Source organism: Panthera onca, chromosome C1 (assembly GCF_046562875.1).
Source record: "Panthera onca isolate mPanOnc1 chromosome C1, mPanOnc1 haplotype 2, whole genome shotgun sequence".
In the NCBI taxonomy this organism is placed as follows: Eukaryota; Metazoa; Chordata; class Mammalia; order Carnivora; family Felidae; genus Panthera; species Panthera onca.
In genome coordinates, this window is record NC_138346.1 from 180,707,428 (window position 1) to 180,724,567 (window position 17,140).

The 17,140-nt window shown below is 36.4% G+C and overlaps 1 pseudogene; it reads left to right on the forward strand.

Moving 5' to 3' along the window:
• The first annotated feature begins 6,899 nt into the window (after positions 1–6,899).
• LOC132670840 (histone H3.3A-like) overlaps positions 6,900–17,140 on the forward strand; it is a 94,616-nt pseudogene continuing 84,375 nt past the window's right edge.

A 17,140-nucleotide genomic window follows, 5' to 3' on the forward strand; every position in this document is an offset into this window, starting at 1 on the left:
TTGTTAGTGTACAGGAATGCAACCGATTTCCGTGCATTGATTTTATATCCTGCAACTTTGCTGAATTCACGGATCAGTTCTAGCAGTTTTTGGTGGAATCTTTTGGTTTTTCCACATAGAGTAACATGTCATCTGCAAAGAGTGAAAATTTGACCTCCTCCTGGCCGATTTGGATACCTTTTACTTCTTTGTGTTGTCTGATTGCAGCTGCTAAGACTTCCAATACTATGTTGAATAACAGTGGCAAGAGTGGACATCCCTGTCTTGTTCCTCACCTTAGGGGAAAAGCTCTCAGTTTTTCCCCATTGAGGATAATGTTAACATTGGGTCTTTCATATATGGGTTTTATGATCTCAAGTTATGATCCTTCTATCCCTACTTTCTTGAGGGTTTTTATCAAAAAAAGATGCTGTATTTTGTCAAATGCTTTCCCTGCATCTGTTGAGAGGATCATGTGGTTCTTGTCCTTTTTTTCATTGATGTGATGAATCACAGTGATTATTTTGTAGACATTGAACCAGCCCTGCATCCCAGGTATAAATCCCACCTGGTCCTGGTGAATAATTTTTTTAATGTATTGTTGGATCTGGTTGGCTAATGCCTTGTTGAGGATTTTTGCATCCCTGTTCATCAGGGAAATTGGTCTAAGGTTCTCCTTTTTAGTGGGGTCTCTGGTTTTGGAATCAAGGTAATGCTGGCTTCATAGAAAGAGTTTGGAAGTTTTCCTTCCATTTCTATTTTTTGGAACAGCTTCAAGAGAATAGGTGTTAACTCTTCTTTAAATGTTTGGTAGAATTCCCCCTGGAAAGCCATCTGGCCCTGGATTCTTGTTTTGGGGGAGATTTTTGATTACTAATTCAATTTCTTTACTGGTTATGGGTCTGTTCAAATTTTCTATTTCTTCCTGTTTCAGTTTTGGTAGTTTATATGTTTGCAGGAATCTGTCCATGTCTTCCAGGTTGCCTATTTTATTGGTGTATAATTGCTCATAATATTCTCTTATTGTTTTCATTTCTGCTGTGTTGGTTGTGATCTCTCCTCTTTCGTTCTTGATTTTATTTATTTGGATCTTTTTTATTTTTGATTAAAATGGCTAGTGGTTTATCAATTTTGTTAATTCTTTCAAAGAACAAGCTTCTGGTTTCATTGATCTCTTCTACTGTTTTTTGTTTGTTTGGTTGGTTGGGTTTTGTTTTTTGGTTTTTGTTTTTGTTTTTGTTTTTGTTTTTGGCTTCAATAGCATTGATTTCTGCTCTAATCTTTATTATTTCCTGTCCTCTGCTGGTTTTGGGTTTTATTTGCTGTTCTTTTTCCAGTCCCTTAAGGTGTAAGGGTATGTTGTGTATCTGAGATCTTTCTTCCTTCTTTAGGAAGGCCTGGATTGCTATATACTTTCCTCTTATGACCACCTTTCCTGCGTCCCAGAGATTTTGGGTTGTGGTGTTATCATTTTCATTGGCTTCCATGTACTTTTTAATTTCCTCTTTAACTTCTTGCTTAGCCCATTCATTCCTTAGAATGTTATTTAGTCTCCAAGTATTTGTTACTTTCCAAATTTTTTCTTGTGGTTGATTTTGAGTTTCCTAGCATTGTGGTCTCAAAATGTGCACAGTATGATCTTGATCTCTTCATACTTGTTGAGGGCTGATTTGTGTCTCTGTATGTGGTCTATTCTGGAGAATGTTCCATGTGCACTGGAGAAGAATGTATATTCTGCTGCTTTAGGATGAAATGTTTGAATATATCTGTTAAGTCCATCTGGTCCAGTGTGCCATTCAAAGACATTGTTTCCTTGTTTTTCTTTCTGTTTAGATGATCTGTCCATTGCTGTAAGTGGGATGTTGAAGTCCCCTACTATTATGGTATTACTACCGATGAGTTTCTTTATGTTTGTGATTAATTGATTTATATATTTGGGTGCTCACACATTTGGCGCATAAATGTTTACAATTGTTAGGTTTTCTTGGTGGATAGACCCCTTAATTATGATATAATGGCCTTCTTCACCTCTTGATACAGTCTCTATTTTAAAGTCTAGATTGTATGATATAAGTATGGCTACTCTGGCTTTCTTTTGTTGACCATTAGCATGATAGATGGTTCTCCATCCCCTTACTTTCAATCTGAAGGTGTCTTTAGGTCTAAAGTGGGTCTCTTGTAAACAGCACATAGATGGATCTTGTTTTCTTATCCATTCTGTTACCCTATGTCTTTTGATTGGAGCATTTAGTCCATTGAGTTTAGAGTGAGTACTGAAAGATATGAATTGATTGCCATTATGTTGCTTATAGAGTTGGAGTTTCTGGTGGTGTTCTATGGTCCTTTCTAGTCTTTGTTGCTTTTAGTCTTTATTTATTTGTGTGTTTTTTTCATCTGTTCTCCCCTCAGAGAGTTCCCCCTTAACATTTCTTGCAGGGCTGGTTTAGTGGTTACACTCCTTTAATTTTTGTTTGTCTGGGAAACTTTTAATCTCTCCTTCTATTTTGAATGACAGCCTTGCTGGATAAAGAATTCTTGGCTGCATATTTTTCTGAAGAATCTCCTTTCTGCCTAAGTCTTAATGTTACACTTGAGCTCAGAAACCATTATCACTTCTCTCTTCCTTCTGTACTATTTATTCCTCCTCTCTCCCTATTGACCTTTTCCCTTCACATTTAAACATTCAAAAGCCTCTTCCTTCCTCAAGACAAATAAACCCTTTATTATTCCTCATGGTCAAGCCTCTTGGAACAGTTGTTTACTCTCACTATCTCTACTTTCTCACCTCCTTTTCACTTTTCAACTCACTCTAATATTCCTTTTGCCCATATTCTTCCAAAGCTGCTCTCACTAAGATCCCATATTACTAAGATCGCACATTGATCTCCATATTACCATGGCCAATGGACACTTGTCTATGGTAATGACACAGTTGATCCCTCCTTCATTCTTGTAATTCTTTTCTTCCTTGCCCACTATGCCATAAGTTTCTCCAGGTTTCCATTTCTTGCTTTAGACTTCTTATCAGGCTCATCATCTAATGCCCATTCCTAATGTCATAGTTCCCTCAGACTCTATTTTAAATCTTTGGGTTTTTTTTTTCCTTACAGAAGTTGGTTGATCCATCTAAATATATGTCTTTAATTACAACACCTATATGCTGATGGCTCATTAAACTTTATTTCCAGTATAGATCTCCAGTATAAGCTCCATAATCCTTTATTCAACTAGCTATCCCATCTCTCCTCCTATATGTCCCATAAATACCTCAAATTCAATATACTGAGAACTAAACTCAATTTGCTTCTACACATATAGGACATGTTTTAGCCAATAATAAACAACCATATTCCACAGAATTACCAAGGCCTTTCTCAATCCAGGACCTATATTTGAACACAAAAAAATCATTATTACTCAATTTTTCCAAGAATCAGTGCACAATTCCAGATACATAGGAAAATAATCCATTACATATAATAGATGCTTTAGGGCACTAGGGTTTAATTATTTTGCAGAACTCAGTTGAAACATGTGCTCATTTACCTTCTATATCTATGCGCCAAGTTAGTAGCTTTTGCCTCTTGTCTCTGGTATCCTCCATGCCTCCCTCCTTCAGCTTTGCTGGCTAATGCTCTCATGCTTTTGTCTTGCCTACTGTAATAGCCTACCGAATTGAGTTGGCCCAAATCCAACTCTCTAATTTGATTTCATGACACTTGTCTTTAGGCTTATTATGGATCAGCCATACTATGCTACATGTACCTTCCTGAATATAATGCATTCTTCTGAGCTAAAGTGTCTGTGCCTTTGCTGTTTCCTCTCTTTGGTATCCCTTCAACCTCTTCATTACACTTTTTTTTTCTTTATACAAGGAAGTGATAAGTACACATTCTTTTTAAAGGATTCACACAACAGAGTAAAAAGTTAACTATTCCTTTATCCGATCTCTCTCTGCCAAATGTCAACATATACACACATACACTTTTCTCTCCACAGATAACTGCTATTAACAGTCTGGTTTGTATCCTTCCAGACTAAATTCTGGAGTTAACTCCTCACATTTGCTGCTATAAAACTTTTGATTTACCATTATCAGAGTATCATAATATATTTTAGTTGTTTAAGTTTTGGTTTATATCCAGCCTAAACTGGAAAATCCTGAGAATGGAGCTTTCTTTTTTAATATTTATGATCCCCCCATTTGTCACAATGCTTCATACATTTTTTTTGTTGAAGGATAAATTACACTGTATTTGTTCTCATTATGGTCTAGTGGGGAGACATAAATAATTCTAGGGGAAGGAGCAGGGTATTAAAGAATCAGGTTTAGGAACTCTTCTAGATAATGTGACAGCTAAGTACCCAAATAAGTGAATATAAATAGATTAGAGGAAACAGAAATGTGTTCTACAAACCAAGTGGAACCACAATTAAATATCAATGTATCCTAAAAATTTTTTAAAGAGAACTGGTGGGTGGCTGAGTGAGGGGTGAGGGATGAGCAAAATGGGTGAAGGGGAGTGAGAGGTACAGGATTCCAGTTATGGAATGAATAAGTCATGGGGATGAAAGGTACAGCAAGGGAATATACTCAATGGTATTGTAATAGCATTGTATGGTTATAAATGGTAGCTACACTTGTGAACATAGCATAATGTATAGAGTTATAGAATCACTATATTGTACACCTGAAGCTAATGTAACATAATATGTCAACTACACTTCAATAAAAAAAAATAAAGAGGTTCTTAACTATTATTATACAACATTATTACATATATGAGGATTTTTTAGTTTTTTTATGGGCTAGGAACTTAATATCACTCTAGCTATAATCTCTAATTATTATCTCCAGCTTACAGAGAAATAAGCTAAAGCTTAATTGAATGTATCAGACATCCTCAGTGGCATGCCCATATCCCCCTGGCCCACCATGGAGGCTACCTCCAGCTTCAATGGCAATTCCCATTAATGATATGCCAATGGCTTCCTATCTCAACCATCTGTCTTTCTGCCTGAAGGTTTTCTCTAGCAATAGGAGCATGCTACTTAAGGGAAGTACCAGAGAGTTAACACTCCCAAGAATAACCCTTAACCACTGAGGGAGGGGAATTAGTAGATAAATGTCTCAGTTTTCTTGTCCCTCAGTGAAACAATTCTGGGTTTTATTCTATAGTCTCTCAGAGGATCACCAGTAGAATTGAGTTCCAATTTCCCTCAGTGGTAACCTGCTCATTTACACACTTTATTGGCTTTCCTTTCTTCCTTGTGTCACTTCCTCATCAGGCTTCTGAAAGTTCTTTGAATCCCAATCCTTGTCTCAGAGTCTTGTTGTGGGGAAACCCAATTTAAGATAAAGAAGTTGCTTAAAGGGGCACCTGGGTGGCTCCATCCGTTAAGCATTTGGTTCTTGATTTCCATTCAGGTCTTGATCTCACAGTTGGTGTGACTGATCTCCATGCCCGTCAGCACAGAGCCTGCTTGGGATTTTCTCTCTCCCTCTGCCCCTTCCCTGATCTCACACATGCTCACCTCCCCTCCCCCCCCCATATAAACATACATTTAAAAAAAAGAAGTTGTTTAAAGTCATAAATAGCTAATAAATAGTGAGCTTAGGTCCATCTGATTTTACATAACCTACATTCTATATTTATACCAACTTCTAACTTGTTTTTAACTTTCTTTTTCCCATTCACTAGGCACATTAGGTAGGCCCACAATTAAATTTATGTGTGGCATAAACTCAGAGAGAAGTGGGAACATAAAGGTTCAAGAGTCAAGTATGAACTTTGAGTATACATTCTTGACAGTGAGGAAAATAAATTGCATTTGGAAAAACATATTTGATGGACTATAATAATGGAAAATATATTCAAGTATAAATGGTTACTTTTTCATGTTCTATACTTTATTTGTTCATAAGGTTTAGCAAATCTTAATTATTGAATAAGTTAGCCATAGATACCACTGTGTACAGTGAAAGTGCTTACACTTTGTTAGCATTACAGCCCCTGCAAAAGTAAGCTCATACATGAAGGAGAAGCTCTTGAATTTTACCTTAATTTGCATGTGGTAGGAAAGTTGGTTTCTTTCCAGAAAGTATTCAGATGTAAGGAAGGGTAAACCGGGTTATCTCATTATTCCAAAGATCATTGTGGAAGGGCCAGAATAGGGCAACATTTTTAGTTTAGATTTTGCACTTGCATCATCCTTTTAAGAAGATTCAGACCTTTCCCTTACAAACAGGGCAAAGGGCTCCTCATGGCAAGCCAGAGGATTTAACTAAAATAGGGTCTTCCAGGAACTCTAGGTCAGGAAATGGTCATCGACTCCAAAACTCCAAAACTCCAAAGCCCAGTGGGTGCCAAAGAAATGGAGCAAAAGAAACTTGAGGGCTAAAATGGGTGCCACTTCTCAGGTCTGCAGTAGAGACTCCACTGAAGCCAATCTTCACAGGAGTGAGAGGAGCAGAGGCATTTTTTCAGCGGTTTTGAAGCATGTTGGGGTCAGCTAGGGAGAGTAACAAGACAAGGCTGAGCAAGTGAGAAGCAGCACGACCAAGACCAACTGCCACTTAGGTCGCTGCTCTTCCTACATCCTGGAGGCGAGGTGCCCACTCAGCCTTTTCTGGACTGGAAGGTGCCTTTCGAGGAAGCTGGAGTCCCGCCACGAGAAGCTGGAACCTCACAGGCGGAAGTGTGGTGTGAAGCTAAACCCTGGAGGGTGGTAAACCTGAGGCAGGGGGTCCAGAAGCTGTAGCCTCACTCTGAATGGTTGGCTGAAGTTAGCTCCAACTCCTGAGTTGATGTAATCTGAGGAAAGAGGAGCAAGCCTTCCAGTGTGCTCCCAGTGGGCTCTTTCGAATCAATTCTCGCAGTCCCCATTTTGTCCTCTGGTTCTTTTGAGGTAACCCGCTAATGCAGTCCACCCAGTGGTGTGCCACGCCCTTCCATGTCCCTGTCCCCGGGAGCTTCTCCTTTGCCCTGCCCCCTCTCCTGGTGGTGAGAATGAAGAGCCTTAAGCTGGGTCTCCCCAAGGCTCACGGTATATTCTAGTCACTTGCTATCAGGTTTAATTCAGCAGCGAATAGTAGATTTATTTGTGCATCAAAGTCCTGAGAGAAATTAAATGTTAAAAGTCTGATTTTGTTTTTTACCAACTTTAGTATATTGATTTCAGTAATTTTTTCAACCATCACGTGGCACTGAGCATTTGTGTGTCAAATCCTGTGGAAATGAAATATTTTTTGCTATCATGGAGCATCCAAGATAGGTAAAAATACTTAATTCAAGCATTTCAATACTTCTTCATTATATTAAATTCAATGAGAATTTATTAAACATTTTTGTAGATTAAGCTCTGTGCTAGGTATTGGTCATAGCAAGTTGAATCAGCTTTGGCCTACAGATCTGAGCTCACCGTCTTGTTGGAGGGAAGGGACAGAACACCAAACAATTATATTTAAAGGTGTAAGATGAACCCTGGTAAATGCTACCACAAAAGATTCAGGACAAGGGAATAGAAGGAATAGAAAGAATAGAAGTCTTTGTAGAGGAACAACATGTGTAGTAAGCCCTGGAAGAAGAGAGGTTATGTTTACAAGTAGAGTTCTGACTTAAGGTTTGTATTTTCCAACAGAACTAACTTGAGGTTTCTCTGTTTTTCTCTAATTTTCTCTTGCTTTCTAGTCCATTTTGCCTCCCACCCACCCACAACCCAGTTCTGTTTTCTTGGAAGTAGCCTTGGCCAGGGTATATCACTTACAAATGATAATTACCTCTTATTGAAATACTTATTTCTGCACAAACAGTACTTGTAAAGAAAGAATTTTCATTTTTTTTAGAATTTGTTTTAGCCAAGTCAACAAAGCACAGTTCCTGTGGCCCATCTGCTAGAACACAAAAATAGCCTCAGTATGTAAAAAACAGATGTTTAAAATGGTATTCATTAAAATGAGATTCCACCTGTAATAGAAAACAGAAAGTGGATGCAAAAGGAATGTTGTAAGCTGGCAGTGCTTGCTACTGCCTTCCATTCCCTTCGAAATGTACATTTGTGGGTAAAATCTTGCTAATAGGAATATGCTTCTGGTTTTAATCTCTAGTGATATGGGTTAATAGTAATATTGAAACACAATCACCCTAGACTCATTTGGAAGGTAGCAGTCATTAAAAAACAAAACAAAACAAAAAAATCCTCCAAGGTAGATGCCTTCTTACTAGTGAACAAAATTGTCTTGGGCAGAAAATTAACGACTATCCTATATTAGCAACAGAAATGAGCATTTACTGGTTACCTTCTGTGTCAGGTGCTTTAGCGTATATTTTTACACGAACCCTATGAAGGAGATATTATCTTCACTCTATAGATGAGAAAATTGAGTTATATATTAAATAACTGCCCAAAGCCACAACTACATTGGAATCCAAGACTTAGATTCTGAAGCCAATATACTTTTTCTACTATTTCATACTGTCTTTGCAACAAGGAAGGCATGTAGAGGTTAAAAACCCTACACTATCAGATGTAGTGTCTGGGATGTAAATCCAGGTTTATCTGATTCCAAAGCCTATGCCTGTGTACTTCTACATATTTTTGGCCTTTGCCTCCAAGTTCATTTAGCCGCATCTATGGAGTGGAGGAAAAGAAGAGAGCATCTAGTGAAATAGGCAGAGCTCTAAGTGATCATTAAGCAAACCCAGACTAGCATTTAGTAACTGTGAGCAATTCAGGAAAACATTAGGCTCGTAAAAATACATTAATCATTTTTTAATGTATGTAAAATGTAGATTACCTTTATTACTTCTTAAACCATATTCTTTCATTCATTAATCCAACAGGTATTTGTTGATCTCTTACCTGTGTGAAACAGGCTTAATCAGACAAAAGTCCCTGTCTTCAAGGACTTACATTCTGGTTGGAGATGATTAAGACAGTAAACAAGATAAATATAAATCAGTTAAATATGTTGCACATTTGAATGATAAACGTTGAACAGAAAGGTAAATCAAAGATTGGGGATAGGAAGTGTGTGGAGGTGATTTTTGCAGTTTTAGGCAGCATGGCCAAGGAGGACTTTACCTGAAGGAAAAAAGAGAAAAGAGCCAAGTCAATATCTGTGGAGAGTGCATTCCAATAGATGGAATATTAAATGCAGAGGCCTTGAGGCCAGTGTGATAGGAAAAGAATATAGAAAAGATAGATATTAAGATGAGGTCAGAGTGATATAGAGAGGGAATTCAGATCATGTAGGGTCTTATGGGTCATAATAAAGACTTTGATTTTTATTCTGAATAAGATGGAAATTGTTGAAGGATACTGAACCAATGAATAACCTGATCCACATTTTTTTAATTATGATGAAACATACATAATATAAAATTTATTATCTTAACCATTTTTAAGTATACAGTTCATTAGTATTAAATACATTCACATTGCTGTGCAGCTATCACCATGATCCATCTCCATAACTGTTTTCATCTTATAGAACTGAAACTCTATGGCTATTAAACACTGACTCCCTGTTCTCCCCTCCCCCAAGGCCCTGGAAACCACCATTATACTTTCTATCTTTATAATTTTGATTAATTACCTCATATAAGTGGAATCATACAATATTTCTCTTTTTGTGACTGGCTTATTTCACTTACTATAATGTCTCCAAGGTTCATCCATGTTACAACATATTACAGAAATTCCTTCCTTTTTAAGGCTGAATAATAGTCTATTGTATGTATATACCACATTTTCCTTATTCATTTGTTGGTAGACATTTAGGTTGTTTCTAAATCTTGGCTATTGTGAATAATGCTGCCATGAACAAGAGTGTATAGTTATCTCTTTGAGATGCTGATTTTATTTCATCTTAGGTTATCCGAATTTTTGGCATTTATACATAATACTCTCATTTCTGTAAAATCAGTAATAATGCCCTCACTTTAATTTCAGATTTTAGTAATTCGAGTTGTCTCTCTTTTTTCATAGTCTATCTACCTGAAGCTTTTCAACTTTGTTGATTTTTTTGAAGAACCAACTTTTGGTTTCTTTGATTTTTCTATTGCTTTTCTATTCTCTATTTTGTTTCACTCTGTTGTCATCTTTACGATTTCCTTCTGCTAGCTTTGGGTTTAGTTTGTTCTTATTCTAATTTCTTTCTTTTTTTTAAGCCTTACAGTTTATTTATTTATTTAGAGACAGCACAAATAATATAAAAACAGGGAAGGAGACAAACCATAAGAGACTCTTAAATACAAAGAAGAAACTGAGGATTGCTGGAGGGTTTTGGGGGAGGGGGATAGGCTAAATGGGCAAGGGGCATTAAGGAGGACACTTGTTGGGATGAGCACTGGGTGTTATGTGTAAGTGATGAATCACTAAATTCTATTCCTGAAACCATTATTACACTACATGTTAACTAACTTGGATGTGAATTAAAAATAATAATAATAAAATAATAAATAAATAAATAAATAAGTAAGTAAATAAAGTGTATTTAGTCTGATATTAGTATAGCCACTTCTTCTTTCTTTTGGTTAGTATTTTTTTCTATACTTTCACTTTCAACCAGTTTGTGTCTTGAGATATCAAGCGAGTCTCTTGAAAATAGCATATAATTAGGTCATGTGTTTTGTTTTGTTTTTATTTTATTTATTTTTGAGAAGGAGAGAGAAAAAGAGTGGGGGAGAAGCAGAAAGAGAAGGAGAGAGGGAATCCCAAATAGGCTCTACACTTAGCATGGAGCCCAATGCAGGGTTCCATCTCATGATCATGAGATCATGACCTGAATGGAAATCAAGAGTCGGGAGGCGCTTAGCTGATTGAGCCACACAGTGCCCCAAGGTCCTATGTTTTTAATACAGTTTGACAATCTCTGTCTTTTGATTGGGAGTTTAACCATTTACATTTAAACTAACTGCTGATAAGGAGGGATTTGCTTCTGTCATTTCATTCTTTTTTTCTACATGCCATATAGTGTCTTTGTCCCTCATTTCCTGCATTCCTGTCTTCTTTTTTTGTGTAGTTGATTTTTTGCAATGTAGAGTTAAAATTCTTAATTTCTTTTTGTGTATAATCTATGGCTATTTGTGGTTACCATGGGGATTATATTTAACATTCTAAAGTTATAACAGTTTAAATTAATTTATAGCTGCTTAACTTAAATAACAAACAAAAACTCTGCTCCTTTACATTTCCATTTCTGTCCCTTTTGGTTATTGTGTCACAAAATTTCATCTTTATACATTGTGTGCCTAAAACATAAACAATTTTTTAATGCATTGGTCTTCTTAATTATATAGAAAACTAGATTAGAGATACAAACCAAATTTACAGTAATAGTAGCTTTACATGAATAGTTTTAATTTTTTTAATTTTTTTTAATGTTTATTTTTGACAGAGAGACAGAGCATGAGCGGGGGAGGGGCAGAGAGAGAGGGAGACAGAATCCAAAGCAGGCTCCAGGCTCTGAGCTGTCAGCACAGAGCCCGACGAGGGGCTCGAACTCACAGACTGTGAGATCATGACCTGAGCCAAAGTCGGACGCTTAACTGACAGCCACCCAGGCGCCCCAATTTTTTTTTAATTTTTAAAGTTTATTTATTTTGAGAGACAGTGAGCAAGCAGGGGAGGGGCAGAGAGAGGGGGGGAGAGAGAGAGAGAGAGAGAGAGAATCTAAGCAGGCTCCACACTGTCAGTACAGAGCCTGATGCAGGGCTCAAACTCATGAACCATGAGATCATGACCTGAGCCAAAACCAAGAGTCAGATGCTTAACTAACTGAGCCACCCAGGGACCCTTCTGTGAATATTTTTTTTTATCTTTAAATGCATTAGTCTCTTAAATTATGTAGAAAACAAAAAGTTATATGCCATTGTTACAATAACAGTAGATTTTATACTTATCCATGTGTTTACCTTTATTGAGATCTTTATTTCTCCTTATAGCTTCAAGTTACTGACTAGTGTCATTTCATTTTACCTTGCAAGATTACCTTGAGCATTTCTTGCAAGGCAGGTCTAGTGGTTATGAACTCTCTCAACTTTTATCTGGGAGTGTCTTGATTTCTCCCTCACTTTTGAAGGACAGTTTTGTCAGATATAGGATTATTGGTTGACTTTTTTTCCTTTTAGCACTTTGCTTCTTTTTTCAAAGAATTTATTTATTTATTTTGAATGAGAGAATGGGGGGGCAGAGAGAGAGAGAGAGAGAAAGAGAGAGAGAAAATCCCAAGTAGGCTCCCCACTGTCAGCACAGAGCCAGATTTGGGACTCAATCTCACAAATCATGAGATCACAACCTGAGCCAAAATCAAGAGTTGGCTACTTAACTAACTAAGAAACCCAGGCACCCCTAGCACTTTGAATGTATTGGTCCACTGCCTTCTGGTCTCCAAAGTTTCTAATGAGAAATTTGCTAATAATTTCATTGAGGATCCCTTTTATGTGATGATTTGCCTATCTCTTGCTGCTTTCAAGTTTCACTCTTTGGGTTTGGCTTTTGAAAGTTTGATTATAATGTGTAATGGGTTCCTTTGAGTTCATCTTGGAGTTTGTTGAGATTCTTGACTATTTATATTCATGTCTTTCCTCAAATTTGGGAAGTTTTCAGCCATTATTTATTTCAATATTCTCTCTGCCCCTTTGTCTCTGTCTTATCCTTCCGGACTTCCACAATGAGTATCAGTGTCCCACAGGTTCCCTGAGGCTCTGTTCATTTATTTTCAATCTTTTTTCTTTCTGTTCCTCAGCCTTGACAATTTCTATTGTCCTGTTTTCAAGTTCACTGATTGTTTCTTCTGTCTGCTCAATCAAATCTGCCTTTGAATCCCTCTAGTGAACTTTTCATTTCAATTACTGGTCTTTCAGCTTTGTAATTTTAGTTTCATTTCAGTTTTTTAATCTCGTTACTGATATTTCCATTTTGTTCACCCATCACTTTTTTGACTCTACACATGTTCCTTTAGTTCTTTAAGCATCTTTAAGATAAGAGTTTTCACATCTTTGTCTAATATATTTGCTATTAAGTCTTTCAGGGACAGATTCTGTTAATTTACCTTTTTCCCTTTAATAGGCTATACTTTTCTATTTCTTTGTACACCTTGTGGGGTTTTTTTATTGTTATTGAACATTGGACATTGAACTGAATAATGTGGTAATTCTGGCAATCAGATTCTCTCCTTTCCCCAGGGTTTGCTGTTTTTTATTATTTTAAAAATAATATTTCTACTTTTTTGATTATTTTTGTCTGTGCTGAAGATCAGCCTGACAAAGTAAGCTTAATGTCTTCTTAAGTTTTTTCGGGGCATGCACAGTCGCTTTGTGATTTTTCTCCATATATTCAATTATTTTTGGATGTACTTGTCTTTAATGTCTGGCTACTGAAAGGAGAAAAGGAAAACATGAGGGTGGGAAAAAAGGGCACTAGCCCTAATTTAATCTCCTGCAAGTCACTTCAGCTGGAGGGGGAGGGGCTTTCAACTCTTGGAGGAGATGTAACAACAATGGCTGCCAGGCTCTTTGTACGGTTGTGATCAGATGCAGCAATCAATACTCAGAGCACAAATCACCAATATTTGTAGGACAGCGTCCTTTTTACCCACCCTAGCTCCCACAAGCTGCGCAAGCTGCTCCAGAAACACATGTACAGCTGCCTGCCATGTGTCTGGGGGTTGGGGGAAGATAGCTGCTACTGTGCTAAGAGCTGAAATTGACTAAAATTAACTACAATTTACCTGTCCAGACCTTATACTGCAAGTCGGAAACCTTCAACAGACTCCAGAGTTTCAAAATTAGTTACATCAGACAGATTCTGACGATGCAGTTGTTGTCTATGTGGGGAGACAGATTCATGGTGCTTCCTCCTCTGCCATCTTCCCCAAATTCTCTATTATGTTTTAACAGGATCATTTTGGCTGCTGTGCTGAGGATATACTGAAGGAGAGCAAGGGAGGAAGCATTGAACAGTTTATGAAGTTGTTTCAGTAAGTAATCTAGGTGAAATATTCCCCAACAGGAGATTGGAAGGAAGAATAAGACAAAGGTCAGGGTAATTATTCCCCTGTAAGGTGATTACTTCCTTCAAGGTCACTTGGCTGTATCTGTTGCCTAATAGCTATTGTTCTTTTTAAGATACCTAATTCAGTGCCACTCTTTCCTTCGAAACTATAACTTCCTTTTTCTCTTTGGGATAGTGATAGCCTGGCTACTATTAAATTCAGGGTTAATGAACTATCCCTCATGGTTTCCTTGTACCTATATCTTACAAATATTCCTTTGTAAATAAACCTTCACTTAATTATCCTTTTTCAAATGTGCCTTGTGTTTACTGTTGAGACCCTAACTGGTACATGAATTCTTCAGTTTGAGATTCAATGTCTTTAGTTCTAATTAATCAAGCTTGTGAATTAATGTCCACATATTCTATATTACTATTTTTTGAAAATCTATATGATATATCAGTTACTGACAGATGTATGTTAAAATCTGTCATTATTACTGTCATATTCTATGTCTTTGAAAGCCAAGATTCTCAGTATGGAAGAGGGGAAATAAAGTAATATAGAAGACAGAAGAGATCATATGCAAACACTGTAGTATTAAATTTGAATTGGGAGTGTTAGTATGAATGTGTGAGGTATCATACAGATGTGTGTATGCATGTGTACATGTACATATATATGTGTATGAGTTAGTGTGTCCACTAAAAAAGAATAGAAAAATGACTAACCGAGCAATCTTAGCACCTATATTCCCAGATTGTAGTCTAGAATGAACATTTTCCATTACAGCTTCTTAGAAAAATGGCTTAGTCCAGGAAATATGCAAGATGAGCCTAGAACATCTTGTCATACTATATAGCAAGGAAGCTATCAAAGACTACTAGGATCAAATCAAAAGGACACATTATTAAACTTGAAGAAGTTCCCACTGGCCACATATGGAACAAATTGAATTTCAAGAAGGATAATAATTATAATAGATCGAAACTCATAGAATCCATGAGTTCAAAGTGACAAAAAAAAAATTGATCACATTCAGAAATTGATAAGAAACAAATTTGTTACTTGAAGTCTGACCAAGGAAAGTGTCAAGAATTTATCCTGTCTTTTCTACATGAACTATGTCATTTGGTACTCAAATAATAGACAAAGAGAAATATCACTTTAATGAAGTATTTCATCTAATAAAAAATAAAGCTCAGCATTAGAATATCAGCATTTTGGAAGTCTCAGTAAATTAATAGCTGTAAGCATTTGAGAGCAATGGTTGTTAAATCACAACTAGACATGATATGCCTCTTAACAAACAACCACAACATTTCCTATGGTCTTGCAAATGTGAATGAACCCGAATCTGTTCTAGCCACTGGATCTGACTATCAACTTGTAGGAAATAACAGGAATCAGAGGAACACAATGAATTGTTCCTAGTTTCAAGAATATTCACTTTATAATTCATAAACTATATGTTCATGTATTACTCTTTTTAAAAAATGTTTATTTTGAGAAAGAGAGAGTACGCATGCACACACACACACACACACACACACACACACGTGGTGGGGGGCTGGCAGAGAGAGAGGGAGAGAGAGAATCTCAAGTAGACTCCATGCTGCCAGCACAGAGCTAGATGTGGGGCTTAATTCCATGAACTGTGAGATCATGACCTGAGCTGAAATCAATGGTAGAACACTTAACCAACTGAGCCACCCAGGCACTCCTCATGTATTACTCTTAATCAGTGTTTTATTTTACAATAAAAAAAGAATAAAAACCTCCCACCAAGCTTGGGAATTGCTTATTTTTTTTGTAGTTCTATTTTTGTCATGTATAAATGCATGCCATATATATATATAAATGGTGAGAAATTATATTTATATGTATGACAATTCATATATGAATTTATGTTTATATGTATGACAGTTTTTTAGGTACATGCAACAATTATTTAGAATTATTAAACTTTTAACTTTTGGTAAATTATGTTGTTATCCTCTATGTTGTTAATATTTTTTTCCTTGAGGGGCACCTGGGTGGCTCAGTAGGTTAAGCATCCAACTCTTGATTTCAGCTCAGGTTGTGATCAGTTTGTGAGACTGAGCCCTGTGTTGAGGTCCGTGCTGTCAGCTTGGGATTCTCTCTCCTCTTTCTCAGCCTCTCTCCCCACTTTCCTCTCTTTCTCTCTTTCAAAATAAATAACCTTTAAAAAATATATTTTCCCTTGAAACCTATATTTATATTAGTATAATGATACTAACTTTCTTGTGGTTAATATTTTCCTGGTATATCTCTGACCATCTATTTAGTTTTTAATCTTACTCTATTCTTTGGTTTTACATTTGTCTCTAGTAAACCAGATATTGCTAGATTTTTTTTCACCCAGTGTATCAGTGTTTGTCTTCTACCTGAGCTTTTATATACTTTAATGTACTCCAATTATTGATATACTTGGATTTGTCTTATTATCTTACTTTATGTTATCTCTTATTCCGTTTTTTTCTGTTTTCTTTGCAACTTCTGAATTTTTTTCATTTTACTTTTTTACCCACTATGAGATCACTCTCATTTTCTGAGATCGAGCCTTGCGTGGAGCTCTGTGCTGACAGCATGGAGCCTGACTGAGATTCTCTCTCTCTCTCTGCCCCTTCTCTGCTCATGCTCTCTTTCTCTCTCTCAAAATAAATAAATAAACTTTTAAAAAAGATGAAAATGATTTAATATGTTTATCCTTTTCCAAATAACATAGAGAGTCTGAATACTTCAATTAATTAATTATTTTTGCTCTTATCATTATTTAATCTAAATATTTGAGTGAAAGACATTTGATTTTATTCCATTAGTAATACAAACATAAAGACAAAATACAAACGAGCTTTTTTGGAACAACTGAGTCAGTACAATAATTTAGATCAAACCTTCCTGACTTAATGTTATTTTTTCATGTACTTCTGCTTTTTTAAACCCTCATGATATTGTTATTATTGTTAAAAATGTTTGCCAACACCATTTGTCAAAGAGACTGTCTTTTTTTTCATTAAATTTTCTTTCCTGCTTTGTTGAAGATTAATTGCCCATATACTTGTGGGTTCATTTCTGTTTTCTAATTTGTTTCATTGATCCATGTATCTGTTTTTGTGCCAGTATCATGCTGTCTTGATC